This window comes from Ostrea edulis, chromosome 6 (genome assembly GCF_947568905.1).
Source record: "Ostrea edulis chromosome 6, xbOstEdul1.1, whole genome shotgun sequence".
Taxonomy (NCBI): domain Eukaryota; kingdom Metazoa; phylum Mollusca; class Bivalvia; order Ostreida; family Ostreidae; genus Ostrea; species Ostrea edulis.
In genome coordinates this window covers 46,981,198-46,987,221 of record NC_079169.1, presented here as the reverse complement: position 1 = coordinate 46,987,221, position 6,024 = coordinate 46,981,198, and positions in this window count along the sequence as shown.

The following is a 6,024-nucleotide window of genomic DNA, read 5'->3' as shown; positions in this document are numbered from 1 at the left end:
AATTTAAATTTGAATCCTGATACAAAATACGAATAGTAAAAAGCAGTTAACTTGCAGCACATATGTAATCATATTGTTTTTTTTTTTACCTGAAGTATTTGTGGCTTTCTATATGCACCATACCCAGATGGGTTTTTCTCTCTCAGTATTTGATGAAGTTGAACATTCACCTTGGGTAGGCCACTCAGCATCGGGTACAGTATCATCTTTTAACTGAGCACGAGCATTATGATAACCTAATTCAGCTAACCGGGGTGGATAACGAGAATACTGATCTGGCGTAAAGTGATTCTCACATATTTTACTGTATTTGGTTAATGTAAGGTCTCTTCTATGACAGTAATGTACCCATGCTTTTTGAAGACCTGCATCTTTGGGGAAGCGAAAAAATTGCACTTTTTTGTCCACTTTTGAAGAGGTTGAAAAATTATAAACAGCACAATACGGCATCCTTACAAACTATATGAATAACTCTTTAGATACAAAGAAATATGAGTGTGCATGTTCTTTGTTTATGACAGCATTTAACCCATTACTGGTAATTAGGGAAACTGTTTGTCTTTGATCAGTAATAAGAAAGATTTATAGTATCTCTTCTGTAGAAGCATATAGCATCTCTGTGCTGTAGCTCATCTCTGACGTCACCCCGACTGTTTCCGATCTCTGGGGTTTAGAATATGCATTTTGAGGTCAGGCTGCTTATCAGTACAGTGTTACAGCTTTAGCTGTGAAACGGATGTGTGTTTAACAGATTCAGTGTGAGAATCTGACTTAAGGATTATTGCAGATAAATAATTTTTTGTGTCATGTGTCCTTTAAGGGAAAGTTAATAACTTTATAAAGTAATTAATCTGCTATAAAGTAATTATGTATAAAAAAAAATACATGGACATCGGGTCATACAGCTTTAATCAATTTATGATGCAGAACCAATTTTTTGGTGTTATCTTGGCTACATTAATCATTCAAATATTAAATTCTGTTCCGTTTTCCGTTCCGCGTTTTAGCAACACCCCAAACTTTGAGCAAAGAAGGACCTTTATCGTGTCACACCTGCTGTGACGCGACGGGGCTCGGTTTTCGCCTTTTACAAGTAAGGGGTACTGAGGATCTATTCTAACCCGGATCCCAATGGGGCATGTAACAAAGAAGTTTCCCATGTATTACGCAGATATACCTTGACTAATGGTACAGGTCCCTCTTTCTTCTCCATTTGTCCTTGCTCCTCTGCATTCCCAAGAAAGGTGAAGATAACGAACAGTGATCAATCTCATAACTCCTATAATGTAAAACTTATGCGGTACCAATTTTGATGCACCAGATGCGCATTTCGACAAATAATGTCTCTTCAGTGATGCTCAACCGAAATGTTTGAAATTCGAAATAACTATGAAGTTTTAGATCTAAATATAGCCCAAAACAGCGTGCCAAACAAGTGGAGCCAAATTCGTCCAAGGATAAGAGCTATGCATGAGGGAGATAATCCTTAATTTTGAAATGAATTTCTAAATTTTATAACAGCAATTAAATATACATCTGTATTGTCAAGCTAGTAACGAAATACTTAGCTATAAGCAATACAAAATAGAGATAAGGGCAAACACGGACTCCTGGATATACCATAGGTGGGATCAGGTGCCAAAGAGGAGTAAGCATCCCCTGTCGACCAGTCACACCCGCCGTGAGCCCTATATCTTAATCAGGTAAACGGAGTTATCCGTAGTCAAAATCAGTGTGTTAAGAACGGCCTAACAATCGTCATGAAACACGTCAGACAGCATTTGATCCAATTATAGGTTGTATTGGCAAACTAGATCGTTATATCGACCATAGAATTTGCAAAATGCTGATTTTAAACGAGACTGTTTGAACCCCAGCACCATCAACTTGTTTGTCAGTAGCCTGCTTCGATTTAAAAACTTACCATACGCAGATCAAGCTCTTGCGTATCGTATCAATTGAGAGATGTAAACACCATATGCAGGTGATATTGGAATATTGCTACATTAATATGGAAAGTTGACGATGGAGAAGTTGAAATCATCCTGTTTATCATAAAGTTGAGTTGTTAGTTTGCCGTTAATATCTTAGTTTGCCGTTAATATCTACTTTTAATAAGATATCTAAGTATGAAGCAGAAGTGAACGACTCTGTGGTGTCCTTTATTTCGAGTTCACTGGAATATATTAAATCGTCATATGAATGAATATTTTTATTGTTAATAGATATTGCATCGTCGATACATCTATATGATCGAATTTGAAGGCTACAGGAAGAGATTTTTTCTTCTCATGTAGAAGTGTTTGAATAAATTCTGCTTTATAGGGATATAAAAACAGGTCAGCTAGCAAAGGAGCACAATTCGTGCTCATGGGGAAAGTAATACGTCTTGATGGTGTTGATATGAGAAAAGTTTTGTGATTTCAAGTTTACAAAACGTTCTTTATAATTTTTTAGATTCCACATTTTGATTTACACCACTTTTGGCATATGTAGTCGCACAGTACGTTTGAAGGTTCTACTTCACAGCTGTTAGAAGTTTTGTGAGGAGCAAAGATAGGGGCTTGGTAGAACATTTACTGGATCCAGCAATGTATCTTTGTGAGGTTTTTATGAAGTTTAGGAATCCAGTATAGTTACGGTCACTTATATTCATCCGACCCATTGACTGGGATATTAAATGTGTTTTAAACTGAAGCATGGTTTTGAAGAATTTCGTCTTTTGAAAGGGTAGTTGGAGTATAGATACGATTACCAAAAGTGGAAAAAATGCCAAGTTTGTTTAAGATATATACAGTTGTAATAATGAACCTTACAAACAAAGACAATGTTTTACAAGCTTTTTTCAGCTGGAACCAAAATACATTTCTCATGTAACCTATCTAATTCTTGATCACTTCTGGTTTACTAAACAAAGAAGGATAGATGGTACGTACTTTTGTTTTCATATGTCTAATGCGGGAGTTCAATATTCCTCTTATACTTTTAATCCATTTTGACAACGTATCAAGTTTTTCATTTTCATATTTAGCCCATCGTCTGGCATAAACCTCGACAGAAGTCATAATAGAAATGAAGTTCTGTCGCCGATTGAAAGACCGAGGTTCTCTGTATTTAGGACCTTTTAGAATAAGTGATTTGAGGTCCTCATTTTCAACTACATGTATATCAACATCACCAGTAATGACATGTCCAGCTGGACTATAGTTGAAAGAAGATGAAGAACAAGAACACGTAGGTGGATTACCGGTAAGTATAAGATGGTCTATATCAAGGTACTGAAAAGTTTGTTTATAATTGAAAAGTTTAGATGCAAAAGTAGAAGTATATTTGAAGGAAATACTGGGTGTAGACTTCAAGTAAGTAGGAATACACGACTGAATTCTTCTATGACGAAGAATGTTGCTTATGTTGACGGAGAATCAGAAAATTAAAGAGAAAACCTGGGATCGCATCGTTTCTTATTGTTCTAAACATGACCTTTTTGCATTTAAAATTTATTCATTTAACCTTTATTTGTCTGTTGGTGTCAACAGAACGTAAGCAACACAAATCAATCATTGCCTGAAATAGATACATAATCATGTCTTCTAACACTACAGATTAAAAAGTTAAACACTAGTAATGGAAATGAAGTAATGCAATTGATATACAAAAACATTCAAAATTTCAAGTAAATTGATTTAAACTTTTTTAAGAATCGGTGTTCTGTTTGGAAAAATATATCAAGCAAGATTACAACATTTGAACTAGTTCCAAGTCTCAACTGCTTGTAATATAAATTATAAAACTGAAATACACGTATAGGAGTATAAATGATTGATTGATTGTATCTTGCTTAACGTCTCGCTCGAGAATTTTTCACTCATATGGAGACGTCACCAAGACCGGTGAAGGGTTTCAAATTTAGGCCTATGCTCGATGCTTATGGCCATTGAGCAGTGAGAGTTCTTTATCGTGCCACACCTACTGTGACACGAGTCATCCGTTTTTAAGGTCATCTCCGAGGACCCGTGACATTCACACCTGATGCGGAGCGTTTGGCGATGGAACTGTCACTACCTGTTTTAACGACATAGTTCTGTCGCGGACGGGATTCGAACCCCGGCCTCCCGCATGCGGGGCGAATGCTCTAACCTCTCGGCCACCGCGGCGGCGGTTAGAAGATATATTGGATGATACAGAAAATGTAATGTCACGCAGATTTAGAACTTTCTGATTAATCACTCCTTCCGCCACAAAATACTAGTATATTCTCTGGAAAACCCTTTCTTTGAATTGACAAAAAAAAAAATTCAACTGGATAGGGTTCAGTAATAGATATGTAATATGTTTGCACCAATGGGATCAGTATTGAACCAGTAAATACTTAGTTGTAGCATCCTAGGCAGCTGTGCTCAAAAGCTCAGGAGCTAACTTCCTTAATTATTATTCATTTATATCTTCATTTTTTTCTACGATAATTGTTTAGATAAGATAATGCGAATATTGTAAGCAATTTTCACGAGTAATATGTGATATGTTTTCTGAAGAGATAGCTAATTGATACCTGCATATTATTACACTATTTTACTTCAGTTTTTAATGTGTACTTGACCACTCTGTTTTAGGTTTTCTTTTATGTGGATTTATCAGGTAGAATGGCAGTATAATGATTTGTATAATGAATGAATGAATGATATATATAATTCGTCACTGCTCAAGGATGTGTTGTGCGCTTTAATTACATACCATGACATACTTACGCATATGGGTGCTTGTAGAATTGAAGTACTGTTTTACATGTTACTGATGTCATCACGTTGACACTCTGTTGCTCTGATATTTTCAGTCTGATTTTTTATTTGATGTGTCACATAATTTCACGAACATTTGCAATATATTTTTATAAATACCTAGTGATATGCATTTTGGTCAGTGTCTACATCGAGATTGGTTTACCAATGACATGGTTCTTATCAAATTGGAATAACAATTTTATTACAGCAGGGGGATGTTACATTATCATTGACCATATCACAGAAACCAATCCAGGTATTTGATCATACACAATTTATGTATTATTTATAGTTATGGAATAAAAGAATGGAAAATATGTATTTCGTCATGATTTAAGTTTTCTCTGTATGCGAAACATCTTAACGGAAATAGAGAAATGATATATTATAATAGATGCAAGGTGAAGATAACAAACAGTGATCAATCTCATAACTCCTACAAACAATACAAATTAGATAGTTGGGCAAACACGGACCCCTGGACACACCAGAGGTGGGATCAGGTGCCTAGGAGGAGTAAGCATCCCCTGTTGACCGGTCACACCCGCCGTGAGCCCCATATCCTGATCAGGTAAACGGAGTTATCCGCAGTCAAAATCAGTGTGCCAAGAACGGCTTAACAATCGGTATGAAACACGTCAGACAGCATTTGACCCAATGCGAGGTTGTATTGACGAACTAGATCGTTATAACGACCATAGAATTTGCGAAATGCTGACTTCAATCGAGACTGTTGAAATCCCTGTACCATCAACTTGTTTGTCAGTAGCTTACCTCGATTTAAAAACTGACTATACCCAGAACAAGCTCTTGCATATCGAATCAGTTGAGATATATAAACACCGTATGCAGGTGATAATGGAATATTGCTACATAAATGTGGGAAGTTGACGATGGAGAAGCTGAAATCATCCCGTTTGTCATACAATTGAGTTGTTAGTTTGCCGTTAATGTCTACTTTCAATAAAATATCTAAGTATGAAGCAGAAGTGGACGACTCTGTGGTGTCCTTTATTTCGAGCTCACAGGGATATATCAAATCGACATATGAATGAAAGCTATCATTGTTAATAGACAAAACGTCATCGATATATCTAAAAGTCGAATTGAAGGTCACAGCGAGAGATTTTTTCTTCTCACGTAGAAGTTATTGAATAAATTCTGCCTCATATGAATATAAAAACAGGTCAGCTAACAAAGGAGCACAATTCGTGCCCATGGGAATTCCAACAGACTGTTGGAAGAC